The sequence below is a fragment of the Elgaria multicarinata genome, chromosome 5 (genome assembly GCF_023053635.1).
Source record: "Elgaria multicarinata webbii isolate HBS135686 ecotype San Diego chromosome 5, rElgMul1.1.pri, whole genome shotgun sequence".
NCBI lineage: Eukaryota > Metazoa > Chordata > Lepidosauria > Squamata > Anguidae > Elgaria > Elgaria multicarinata.
The window spans coordinates 89,326,916-89,341,132 of NC_086175.1; the positions used below are offsets into that span (position 1 = coordinate 89,326,916).

The 14,217-nt window shown below is 42.5% G+C and overlaps 1 long non-coding RNA gene across 1 annotated transcript in view; it reads left to right on the forward strand.

The window, feature by feature from the left end:
* Positions 1 to 4,135: 4,135 nt before the first annotated feature.
* Positions 4,136 to 14,217, forward strand: part of LOC134399527 (uncharacterized) — a 115,514-nt gene continuing 105,432 nt past the window's right edge. The window contains exon 1 of the long non-coding RNA XR_010025502.1: positions 4,136 to 4,155. This is a non-coding gene — a long non-coding RNA (uncharacterized LOC134399527). The remainder of the gene's footprint in view (positions 4,156 to 14,217) is intronic.

The window sequence follows — 14,217 nt, forward strand, 5'->3', positions numbered from 1 at the left end:
ATAGTATCTAGATACTTCCAGACCAGTGGCTCTTATCACTATCAAATTATTGCTCAGGGGTGGGCAGAAGGTAGATCGCCAGGGGTTAATGGAGTTGAACTCCAAAACATCTGGAGAACTACTTTCTGCCACCCCACACCCTTACCTATCCAAAATATCACTGCACATGCTAAAACCATGCTTTTCAAAAAAGGTGGAAATGTAGCACTAAGGCCACAGCTAGACCTAAGGTTTATCCTGGGATCATCCAGGGTTTGCTCCTGCCTGAGCACTGGATCCTGTGTGTGTCACCTAGATGAACAGGTTTGACCCCTGGATGATCCAGGGATAAACCTTAGGTCTAGCTATGGCCTAAGAATGGACAACACTGGGAGGAATTGTAATACTGTTTCATTCTTTGCACACATTCAAAAAGTCAGATTTTCTGCAGTCTCGAAAATAGATGGAAGAAACAAGAGGGGAACCATAGAGGGGGAGGACTGCATGATAGATGACCCATAAAAAAGTGAATAAACTGTGAATAAACTATGCATGGCAGTTCCATAGTATATGCCTAATGGGAATGCAGCCTTAATGTGATAGACAATCAGTAACAGAAAATCATGCATTTTTGGCATGGGAACTAGATGTCATCATCTTCCAGTTGTAAACATTCTGTGCCTTGTTTATTCATGCAGGCTCAAAATGGGGATAGGGCCATTCATACTGGCTTTGCCTCAATACATGTACTGGGTGCTGCCCCTACATTCCCTGACTTCACCACATGTTCAGTGGTGAGTTCTGAACAGAGCTTATAGTGGCATTTAGTTGAAGACTTTGTGGAGAGATCAGGCAATGAATAAGGCAATGAATGGAATCCACCTTGAATGCCATTTTTGGTGGAAAGGAGGGATATACATTTAATTAATAAATAAATGTGAGGCCAGGCACACACAGAGACATTGGGGTTTGGGCCAGGATTCATTGGGGGGGGGGACCTTTCAGCTCTCCCTTATTCGTTGCTCAGAATACATGAACAGGGCAGGATCTACACTACTGCTTTAAAACAGTTTATAACAGTAGTGACAACTGTTGGGGCCCTGGACACACTCCAGATACAGTTTTCAAACTGTTTTATCCTGCTTGGTGTAGATCTGTCCCAGGACTTTTCTGACCACAGGTAAAGAGAAGACAGGATATAAAAGGTGCACAGTGTCTTTTGATTGGTAGCGCTAGGAACCATCTCTCTGGGAGCATTGTTAAAGGTTATTTAAAGATGGAGAAGAAATTGCCCCCAAAAAAATAGAAAGAAAAGTAGTAGGGATACTGTGAAAGCAAGGAGAGTGGGGGCTTTAAATGAAGTGGGGAAATGTGAAAATAAGGACAAATAAGGGGGAAATTCCAAATTCTTAGAGACTAAATTGTAGAGGGAAATTATGGCGGTTTCAGTTGCTTCATTCTTTTGTAAGAAAAGAAGGAGTATTTTACTGGGGTCCCTTTGGAATATCTGACTGGTGTTTGGAAGAGCTGTGTGTGTGGCTAGAGAGGCAGCAAGTATTTTTTAAAAAAGGATTAGCTAGTAGGAAAATGGAACTTTGTCTCTCACTTCAGCAGTTTTCCTTCAAAAGGGAACTGTTTTCTATACTGTGGTTCAGGTTTATTTATTTATTTATTTATTTAATTACATTTATATACCGCCCCTCAGCCAAAGCTCTCTGGGCGGTTTACAACAATTAAAAATAGTAAACATTAAAAGTATATAAAAATTTAAAAAACATAAAACCAGTATAAAAACAACAGTATCCATTTAAAAACAACAATTCTGGGGTCCATTAAAAACAAACTTAACGTTGTTAAACGCTGTTAAAATGCCTGGGAGAAGAGAAAAGTCTTGACCTGGCGCCGAAAAGATAACAACGTTGGCGCCAGGCGAGCCTCATCGGGAAGATCATTCCACAGTCGGGGGGCAACCACTGAGAAGGCCCTCTCCCTTGTTGCCATCCTCTGAGCTTCCCTCGGAGTAGGCACTCGGAGGAGGACCTTAGATGTTGAGCGCAGTGTACGGGTAGGTTCATGTCAGGAGAGGCATTCCATCAGGTATTGTCCCAAGCCATGTAGGACTTTATAGGTTAAGACCAGCACTTTGAATTGGGCTCAGAAACATATAGGCAGCCAATGCAAGCGGGCCAGAATCAGTGTTATATGCTCAAACCTCCCTGTTCCAGCTATCAATCTGGCCGCCGCATTTTGCACAAGCTGCAGCTTCCGGACCGTCTTCAAAGGCTGCCCCATGTAGAGGGCATTGCAGTAATCTAATTTGGAAGTTACCAAAGTATGGACAACTGAAACTAGGTTATCCCTGTCCAGATAGGGGTGTAGCTGGGCCACCAACCGAAGGTAGAAAGCACTCCGTGCCACCGAGGCCACCTGAGCCTCAAGTGACAAAGATGGTTCTAGGAGAACCCCCAAGCTACGAACCTGCTCCTTCAGGGGGAGTGCAAGCCCATCCAGAATCGGTTGAACACCTCCCATCGGTTGAACACTGAAGCTGCAAAGCTCTATCAATGGATCTAAGGCTCCTGAATTGAAAAGATGGCTGCAGCTTTCTGTATTTAAGGTGCTGTTGTTATTTTTTTAGGTAACACATGGTGGAGAATAACAGATTATTTACATATTGTAATAGTGGAATTGATTTTATAGTGGCTGTGGGTTTACATCCTGAGCATTTAGTACTTTTGTCTGATTCAATGTTCAAGTTATTGGTAATCTAGAAATAGGTGTTGACCAAATGAGGGATGGTTTTGATCTGAATGGAAGCATTTGGGTATTTCTTTGGTGTGTTTCTGGATTCCAGCTCCTATGGGATTTTAGGGAACAAACATTACTACTCATGTGAGTATATATTTGGATTTGTTTCTTAAGCTATCGGAAGCAAAGATATTATTTAAAGTAGATTTAGGGAGGAATGACAGAAGCAAAGTCAAAAGAGGAAAGCTGGCAGGTGGGTTCTGAATATTGTCTAAAATGTGTTGATTCTTTGTGGTGGAAGTGACATTATTCAAGACATTGGCTATGCATAAAAATGGTTATGATACTGGCCTTTGTGATTTGGTTGAGATAACAGATTATGTGTTATAGGACGGTACTAATTTAGGACAGGCAACCTGTTGCCCTCCAGATGTTTTGGACTACACAACCCATAATCCCTGACTAATGGCCATGCTTATGGGAAGTGTAATCCAAACAATCTGGAGGGCACCAGGTTGCCTACCTCTTTACTAAATCATTAATATTGGAGAGGCAGTGTGGGGTAGTGGTTAAAGTGTTGGATTGGGAGTCGGGAGGTATGGTTCTAGTCTGCCCTCAGCCATGAAGCTCACTGGGTGACTTTGGGCCAATCACAGACTCTCGGCCCAACCTACCTCACAGGGTTGCTGTTGTGAGGATAAAATGGAGAACAGGCAGATTATGTATGCCGCCTTGGGTTCGTTAAGCAGGAAAAAGGGTGGGAGTTAAATATAATAAATAAATAAATAAATAAATAAATAAATAAATAACAATGACTGACCTACTCTAGTTAGTTATGGACTTTCCTGCATGACCCATGGCATGCTTTCCTTTGAAGAGCCATTTGCAAGGTAAGCGGGGAAGCTGTGTAACTGCAACACCACATGTGGTAAGCTTTCACAGACCGCAGCACACTCCATCTGACGCATGAAGGGTTGTCCGGAGTTACAAATCTATATACACACATGGTGTGGAGTGAGCGGGAGATTGTTTACAGGGAGGCCTGGGGGAATCGTCTTTGTGGGCTTTCTAAGGAAGAGTGAATGACTTCGGATCCTAATCGGGTTGGATAAAGCAGTGATTTGAATGTCCAGCAGGTGGCAGTGACAGCGCCAGGTTTGCCTTTCCTCCGCTCATAAACAATAGAAGCAGCAGCAGCAGCAGCAGCAGCAAGAAGCGCCCGGCTGCAGCTGCTGAGAGCCAGAGCCAGAGCCGTCTCAGCTGCTTCTGCTGCTACACTACACTTCAGTTGCTGTTTACAGCGGTGGCCCTCCGCGCAGCCTGGACTATCTTCCCTCTGCCCTTAGGGATTCCCAAGCCTGGGGCTGACTGGAGATGCCAGTGTGCGGACCCTTTCCTGGGCATGGGATGAGCGGAGCTCGCCTGCAGGTGAGACGTGCGTGCGACTCAGCGGGACGCTTGCGAGCCTCTCGCTGCGCGTGTGTTTGCTGCTTAGCGCTGGCCCACGGGAAGTCCGCCGGCTGGCTGCCCACTCTAGCGCTACAGCACAGGGCTGTGCCAGGACGCCTGTAGGGAATGAGCGTCCCCGCCGCTGGCCGGGAGCATGAAGGGAAATGCCTACAGGGTCAGGAGGGCGCCCAGATGCAAAAGGGGACAAGGCTCCTGTACCTGTAACAGGTGCCCAGAAGAGGAAATAGTACTGTGACTGACACGAGCTCCACCTGCAGAAACTCTTTTCTGCATAAATATTCAGGGTACAAGGCGTCCTGTCTTCTCCTGCATCTGGTATTCTTGAGGAGGGACTACACCTTTGAATAACTAGTAAGAAACTCCATGGTGACTATGGGCTTTATGGGGAGCAGATGGAATGGCGTTTGGAAACTATGGCCAGGAATTTACCACTGTTTCCCCCTTTCTGATGTTCATTCCTCCAGGGCCTTCTTCAGTCTATTGCCATAGCTTCCGTTTGGATTTCTGTTTAGCTGACAATAACCCACTTAAAATGTATATGGACATGGACACAACTCCCACTGAGTTCAAGGAGACTTTCTCCCAAGCAAGTGCGCTGAGAGCTTTAGTGCTAGCAGAACTATACTGCTAGCTGTCTTTATTCAAACATCCCTGAAGACAAAGCCAATTGATAGGCACTCGTTCAAGATGCGCTATCCCTTGAAACATGGGTACATTCAGTGTTTGTTGCAAAAGCTCCTGGTTGTTTTCATCCCATTACCCCTCCCTCCTTCTCCAGTTTTGAGAGAAAAACTTTGACAGGTTCTGCTTGTGTTTGAAAACTGTCAGTTCTCTGGATCTAGATTTTTTTTAAAAAAAATCTTGTTGTTCCTTCTAAAGCCCTTGTTCTTGCAACTCCTCCAGCTGTCTGTGTTTTGCAGGATGTACTTTGCGCTGAGGTTAGGAAGCTCAGAATCCCTCCTTGTGCAAGGAGAATCAGCACCAGCTCTCAATTTGGCTTCACATGAAATGACTGGAGGCTTCCTTTTGCACTCTCTCTGTTTGAATTTCATAATAAATTGCCATCGTATTAAAAGGAAAATGAATTATGTAAGGAAAGGCAAACTTAACCATCTGACAACCTGCCTACACATTTTAAAAGACAATAGATTTTTAAAGGTAGGGGAGTAAAAGGTTGTCCTCGAACCACTGCAGATTTGATTTAATTTTCTGTGGGCTGTTTGGTTTTCATTGTTGAAAGAGAGTAATATGAAAGGTTGTTGAGGCCATTCTGTTTTGCCCAGATCTTTCACGAAATTATCATAAAATGGTTGTTTCTTTCTGAAGGTTTATTTTGGATAATTTTTAATACAGTGTTTCATTACCTTTGGTGTTATGTTTAAAAGCTGTGCTTGTGTCTTTGGTTCAATGTGACCTATCAAAATCCTTTTAAGACTTCTCTTCTAACATGCAACTTTGGAAATATTGCCAATATCTAGCATGTGTGACTCACAGTGAACCTGATTAATAATATATGTTATATAGAAAAGAATTATATCTGATAATGCAAATTTAGTTGCCTCAATCTCCCCAGATATGTAGCAGCATCTTTGGTTTAACAACCCCTTAGGAACTAATAAATCTTTTGTAACTGGAGAATGTCTGAAATTTCAGGAATTTGGTGAATAACAATATTCGACAAAACTTTACAATTGACAGTATTTACATGCAAAAACAACAAAGAGTCATGTGGAACCTTAAAGGCTAAGAAATTTATTCTGGCATAAGCTTTCATCAGATATAAATGTCCAGAACCTCAAAAAATACCCAGGTGAATGTTGACAGTTATGTAAACATCATTGGTGGCAGTATTCACTGTTAGAGAAATATATGTCTCCTTTCACGTTCATGAAATTCACCTGGAATTGTTAGCATCCATATGTGAATGCCAATATTCACCAAACAGTGAACATCCATTGTGTGTGTCAGTGTGTGTGTGTGTAAAAATCAAAGGCGTATATCCAGAATATAAGTATTAGGGTCAAAGTAGTCATGACAACCCCATTCATATAAAAAGAACATGATGTAGGGTGAGGGGTAGGGAGAGAGAATCGAATTTTAATATCAAATGGGGAACACTAGTTAGGAAGGTTGAACCACCATCTTCTTACTTTCTGATTACCTGTAGCTCTGGGACTTTTTCTCTAAGCCTTCGTCATTTCTATTTACTGTTTTACTCTGTACAGCACCATGTACATTGATGGTGCTATATAAATAAATAATAATAATAATTTCTGGTATCAGGGCTGGACAATCTTAGACTTGTTATATTTTATAACAGGTCCTTCCTCCAAGGATTTCTGAGCAGCATTTTATCTTCACAACAATCCTATAAGGTAGGCTAGATTGAGGAATATAGTGACTTGCCCAAGATCATTCAATGAGGATCAGATTACTTAAACTGGTTCAGGAGTGGGTGATGGTGGAAAGAGATGGGGTTAACCTTTTCCCAGCTCCAAAAGAACTCCTCCGTTGTGAACATATTTTTGCCTTTTGAACCTCACCGGGGATGGGGGGGGGGGATTGTTAGTGATTTGGAGAATGGAAATGGAACTTGGAGAAAGTCTTATGAATCACCTTCCACAGCTACTTCTTCAGTTTGTTCTCTCTCTCTCTCTCTCAGTAATTTTCTATTTTAAAAGGGGCTAAAAGGGCAAAACTGGCTATTGTTACACACCTTTATGTATCTGGGATTTGAACATTGACTCTAGTCACTGTTCCTTGAGACCCATGAACAATGATAAAGCTCTCCCCCACCCCAAAAAAACACAACCCAATGTTTATTGAACTGTGTTTGATCTGGAAGCCTAATCTTGCCAGGTCCTAGTCAAATTAGATTCTTTAGATTACAAAGATGAAACAAAGCCACATGTGTAAAAAGATGACAGTTTATTGATAGAAAAAAACTATCAGTAAACTGCAGAATATCTATGCATAGAAAACACATGCCTCTTTCCAGCTAATCAAGCTCTCATAGCTGGGTGTCTCTTGGGGCCCTATGATAGAGAGAAGTTGTCCTTTGAGCCACAAAAGTTCTCCAGGCTGGGCATGCACATTGCCCCCTGAAACAAGACCAAAGGGCAGGGCCAGTGGGCTTGTTCTTATAAGTGTGTCTCCCCAAGGTGAGTTGCTGACAGACCAGATTCAGGAGAAGTGAGTGGGAGAACTTCCCAGCTCAGAAGAAAGGGACAAAACAGCTTCACCCTTATCTTCACTTCAAAACAGCTTCAAGGTAAAAGCTGTAGATTTGTCAGCCTTTGTGAAAGACTTGTCCATTAACTATGAAGCTGCCAGTTAAGCCAAATTACACAGGTCTACTAGCCATTTAGGAAGCCTGTGAACTCCACATTTTTGTTCAACTCATTACATATGTACAAATCTATACATTGGAACAGAATGTGACCAAAACATTATGTGACCTTCTTTTACATCCTAAGGGAAGACTGGAATTTGGGGGCATCCCTGTCAAAAGATCTGCATCAGGCAGCACCAGGAGGAGGGGTTGATGAAGGCAAGAACTGGTGTCTGAGACTTTTTAAGGTGTAGGCTATAGCAGTGGGGATTGGGAATGTTCATGTAGGAAAATATCTTGACCTGGCACTGGTCCCTCTGAACATGGCAGAGGTTGGGGCCAATGAATCTATGAGACATCAGGGGCAGCCCCAACAATGCAACCCCTTTCATGCATATGGTGTGTGGAGCACATTTCTCTGTAGTTCTCAAACTACATATCTTAGAGTTCGATGTACAGGTGCTTGCACTCTTTTTCTGTTTGTGAGGTGGCCTGTTAAAGTGGCCAGGAGTTCTACTTTACAGAGGACAATCCTTCATTTGAAGGGCTCTCAAAGTTGAATCCTCTGTTTGAAGGCTGTCTAGGATCAGTCCAAGTCTGATTTAAGATAAAGGACCTTAAGATGGGAGAGCAGCAGGAGCCCTGAGGTTGTCCATCAACAGTACCTGGACAGCAAACTGTGCAGCCATGCAGGTCAGCTGTCACAGTCTTCCCCACTATGTTGAGGTGTATTGTATTTCTGTTTAAACTATCGTAATTATTTTTTTATGTTTGGCTCTGTACATATAAATTAGTCTATGCAGATTTTATGCAAACCTTCTTTTGTCCTCTTTCTCGGTGATGGGCAAGTGATGGGACAGCAGCTCATGGTTCACAACACAGCTTGTTTTGCCCCTGCAAATTTGACAAGAGCTGGAAGATACCTCATGTATATGCATATATAAACCTAAGTGTATATAAGCATCATCAGACATGATCTACCATTTCGTTTCGTTTTCCCATCATGTAAATGGTTTGTATCCCAGACTGGGACCTCTGAGTACTAGAGGCTCACCTGGCACCAACACTGTTATCTTTCAGGCGCCAGGTCAAGACTTTTCTCTTCTCCCAGGCATTTAACAGCATTTAACGGCACTAAGTTTGTTTTCTAACAGACCCCAGAACTGTTGTTTTTTAAATGGATACTGTTGTTTTTTATGTTTCTGATGGTTTTTAAATGTTGTATACTTTTTAATGTTTATTGTTTTAACTTTTGTGAACCGCCCAGAGAGCTTTGGCTGTGGGGCAGTATATAAATGTAATAAATAAATAAAATAAATATACCCTAAGCCGTAGGATAGTGTACCAGGTCTCCCACCCACCCATCTATGCCCATATGTTTCAGCCCTGGCTGGCTGCAAGGCCAATTGTTTCATTCCTGGCTGTGTTTCAGATGTTTCAGGCTTGGCTGTGTTGCAAGGTTTGTATGTTTCAGCCCTGGCCGTGTTGCAAGGCTAATTCCTGCTGTTCTGGTGAAATGCCCTAGTGCTGCTACGTCTGGTGCTGGTGCATTGAAGCCAAGATTCTTCAACCTGGTACCTCCAGATTTGTTGGACTACAACTTCCTCCTCTCCCAGAAGAGTAGTCCAACACACCTGGAGTGCAGCAGGTTGTGGAAGGCTGATGCATGCAGTCCCTAAGCATTCTGTGACCTCTATGCCTGCTTGTAATACTACGCCAGCCAGAAGTTACATTTGAGTCAGAAGAAAACTCCCTTTTTATTAAATGTAGGATTCCAAAGTCCTGGCTGCAATATAATTTATTGAATCTCTTTCTTTTTAAATAAAATGGCTTGTAATGTTGTCAAAATAGAGGCTTGCACAATTTGGGGGAAGGTCTCTTTTCTAGGTATGCAGTTCAACTTAGTATTGTAGCATATAATGGTGAAAGAATGCATTGTCTTGGTGAAATTCAGCAGCTTAAGTCAAATTTACCACCTGACATAAGAAGGTAAAATTGCATTGCAACACAGGAAAATGCATGCTTATACCATTATACCATTAGTATAGCTAATGTGTCAGCATGTTAAAAGCATGAAAGCCTGACAGAGGCTCCCAGTTAAATCTGTGATAATTAAGAATCCATGGAGAACAGAACACAGATGCTAAATTAGTACTAATTCTGCTATGCAGCTTAGGACAAAACTATATATGACATTATAAACACTTTAAAAAAAACATGCTTAAACCGGTCACTTTTATTTCTGTAGAAAAAGCTGCCACAGGGCACAAATACAGAACGTGCTCCTCGGGGCTGGCCCTCCCATGATGCAAGGCGAATCCCATGGTCAGGTGGTGGTTCTGGAGGGGTGGCAGATTACATTTCCTATTGCTACATCGGCGCTGCTCCCCTGCAGCAGCAAATCCGCCAACAGGAGAGAGGCAAGAAAGGAAGGCTCCATGGGTGGGGCCCTGAGGACCAACTTCCGCCCTCCTGGGGACCCAATCCAGCCTTCAAGACTCCCCAGGTGGTCAAGCCCCATTACATAAGAGCATAGAAAGCTGCCTTATACGGAGTCAGTCAAACCCTTGGTCCATCTAGCCCAGTATTGTTGACATTGACTGGCAGCAGCTCTCCAGGGTTTCAGGGTTCTCCAGTTTCAGGGTTCTCCAGTTCTACCTGGAGATGTCAGGGATCAAACCTGGGACCTTCTGCATGCAAAGCAGGTGCTCTATCACACTGAGCTACGCCCCTCTTTCCCCAGCCCCAAATCATTTTTGTCATTTCCTGGGTTTTGTACAGTGTTTTCCCCATTCTGAAAGGTTGAACTGCTTCTCCTAAGGCTTTATTACTAGCAGCAGGAGCTTGCTGGTATTTTCACTGGTAAAATACTATGCTGGTATTTTTGTATTTTTGTCCCACGCCTTTTGCCTTTGCCCTTCCCACTTTGCCTTTAGCGCCGGTCACCACTGGAATGTGCTCCCCACTGCCAAGAGCATCTCCAAAATTTAATTTGTCCCTCAGGTTGAAAGAGGTTCCTCACCCTTGGTGGCCCCTTCCAACTCTACTATTCTATGGTTCTATGAAATGAAACAATTTCATTTATTTATGTATTTATGTTCTACCACCTAATAGCCAAAGCTCTAAAAAAGAAAGTGCTACAGAACTATAAAATATTGGTATTCATTCACATATGGTGCAATCCAAAATTAAGCATGTCTAAGCCCATTTGATTTTAATGGCAGAGAATTAAGCATATGTTTATCTCTGCCATGAAAATCGTTCAAACAGTACAGTTGTTCATTTGGGCTGGATTGTGCCCACAGATCGTTTTTCCGAAATACCACCATCTCACATTGTAGCCTCTCAAGCTGTCACCTTGAGCCGTCATCTTAGCTGAAGATTCAATTTCTGTGAATGATCAAAGGTCATGTGAAAGAATGGCTACATTCGTGTGTTATTCCAGCTCTGTGGCTAATACCAAAATTCTGCAAGGAGCTGATAAGAGACTTTTTGTGCCTCATTATCTACAATAATATAAGTGATGAGAGTTTTTGAGTCAGAACAACTGAAAAGTGGGAATTGTCCCCTTGAATATTTTCTTTTTATCGGATAAGAATAAATCTCCCTTCTTTTTGGAGCCTTTCTGAAATATTTAAGTCTATCAAAACATTGATATTGTTAAAGCTGATAAATTAGTGTGTTGTATTCATCTCCTCAATTAAAGAAAAAAATGATGTAGGAAGAGGAATACCCAGATTCTTTTATTTTAAACATTAGGAAAACATTAATATTTCAGAAACAATATATACTTAATGTATATATTGTATACTTAATGTATATAATGTATACTTAATGCATTTTGTGAATAATGGTGCCACTTGTGAGACCAATTAGAGATCCCTCACCAGGAAGGGGAGACCAGATAGAGGTGTACAAGATTATGCATGGTATGGAGAATGTGGATAGGGAGACATTTTTCTCCCTCACTCATAATACTAGAACCCAGTGGAGTCATTCCATGAAGCTGATTGGTGGGCGAAACAGGACAAGTAAAAGGTAGCAATTCCTCACACAGTACATGGACAAACTATGGAATTCACTACCAAAAGACGTAGCGATAGCCATTAATTTGGATGGCTTTAAAAGTAGGTTACACAAATTCCTGAAGGAGAAAGCCATCAGTGGCTAGTAGTCCTGATGACTATACACTTCCTCTAGAATCAGAAGCTGTATACCAGTTGCTGGGGAACATGGATGGGAGGATACTGTTGTACTCATGTCCTGCTTGTGGGTTTCCCATGAGCAGTTGGTTGGCTACTGTGTGAACAGAGAGCTTGACTAGATGTACTGATCCAGCAGGGCTTTTCTTATGTTCTTAACTAAAAATGAATGTATAGGGTTGAGATATCACTACAGAGAAACGGTTTGGACAAAGAAACAGATACTGAAATTTTAAGACTAAGACTGCAATCCTAATCACATTAACTAGGCAATAAGCCAGTGGGACTTACTTCCAAGTAAACGTGCATAGAGCTGTGCTGCACAACTGCAAAGGAGGTTTAAAAAAAAGACCTCAGCCCCAAGCCTCTTGAATAGGTGTAACTTATTGATGTCAAAGTGTTTTCTGTTGATGACTGGAATCTATGGGCTCGAATCTGAAACCCAATGGAAAATTTGTCTCCTTAAAAAGTATATTTGTAATAGAATATTTTTGCCTTCCAGGAGATATTTAAGTAAAATCTAGGATAGATTATGAAGTGCCACTGTAGATGATGGGTGATGACAGTCATTATATACTCATTTGTCAACAAAGACAGCTCTACAATTTCATTATATAGAATATGAAATGGAAATTGCACTCAAGAAATGAGACTTGAATTGCATGCTGAAACATAAAGGTTGCTGGGGCACTAGTGTCCCCTTAACAACACACAATTAGCGCACGGGAAAAAACTAAATTTAGGTCTAGTAAATATGATTTGTGCTTGCTCACTGGGAAAACAATATCAGTAAAGGTGTTCACCACGTACAAGTGAATATTGACCACCTGAAATCTGCAATTTCATGTACTGATTTTTGCTTCACATAGTGTTGCAGCCTGACCCATTTACATATAGCACAAATCTTACCAAATGCACAAACGGTTTGCTGGAAAATGAATGGGGCCACACCTAAATCATATTGTGATGGCATAATGATGTGTGAATCGTTAAAGAAGCCTAGGCCTGTAGTTGAGGAGGGACTGAGGTTTTGACAGATCAACTTGTGGGTGTGAAGTATTTGGGGGTGGTTTGGTCTTGAATGGGTAATTAAGATTCTGTTCCTTATAGAGACAAAAACTGCTAGAATTGGTTTGCTGGTGTGGATTAACACAGCTGCTTATATAGAATCATAGAATAGTAGAGTTGGATGAGGCCTGTAAGGCCATCGAGTCCAACCCCCTGCTCAATGCAGAAATCCACCCTAAAGCATACCTCTTAAATGCCTCTAGTATGGGAGAGCCCACAACCTCCCTAGGTAACTGGTTCCATTGTACTGCTCTAACAGTCAGGACGTTTTTCCTCATATCTAGCCGGAATCTGGCTTCCTGTAACTTGAGCCCATTATTCCATATCCTGCACTCTGGGATGATCCTGGCCCCGTCTGTGACAACCTTTCAAGTATTTGAAGAGTACTACTATCATGAACCTTCCATAGCCTCCATAATCACAAGAGTCCACCAATAAATGCAGGCAGCTTTTATTTGTAAGTCTTTGCCTCCAGGTACAGAACTGAGGCAAAGCAAGCATATAGACGTCCAAATCAGGGCAAGGAATTACTCCTACTTCCCTCCCTTTCTGGCTTTAAATTACAAAAATGTCCAAGTCTTCCTTTTTGAAGTACTGGCCTTTCAGTTAGCAACTGTTCCTGGTTTTCCTTCACGGGAGGTAGTCTCTCCAGACCAAGCAGCAGATTGGGTTTTTTAGGTGCCTCAGATAAAGATGCTAAGCTCAGGCTTGAATATGCCTGAGGCCTTGCTGGGGTTGCCAGCCCAGCATGTCCGAGTCTCACAGCAAAGGAAGCCTTGGGGGTGGCTGCAGCGAAGACACTTCTCCAGCATCCACCTTGGCAGAGAGGGTCTGTCTGTCTGCTTTCTCTCAAGCCACTCTCTCCAACCTGTCTTCCCTTCTTCTCTCACCAGCTCCCTCCTCTTCCTGCTCCTTCCCTGAGCTTTATAGCAGCACCTTGGTGAAGCCCAGTTGTTGCTGCTGCAGCTTCATTCTCCCCCAGCTGGGCTGGGATGCCCTTATCAGCTCTAGCCCTTCCCAAACAGTGCTCCCTTTTAACTTTATGCACAGGCTCATCTCCCTGCTGCCTCTCTACATAGAAATCTTCAGCAAGGGAAGAAAGATGACTTGGCCCGGTGAGTCCTGGCAGGCTGTTACAACCACCCGGTAGCTGAAGCACTCTGGGCAGTTCACAAAAATTAAAACCATAAGTACAACATAAAATATAATCTGGGAGCTTAAAACTACAATACAAAAGAGCCACCAGAATAAAACCGAGCAGCAGTGTAGAGATTTAAAACACAGACTTAAAATACAGATTTAAGACAGCAGAGTTAAAAGACTAGGATGGTAAAATGCTAAAATACTGGCAAAGTAAAAGGTCTTCACCTGGTGCTGGAAATAATACAATGTAGGAGCCAGGTGAACCTGTCTAAGGAG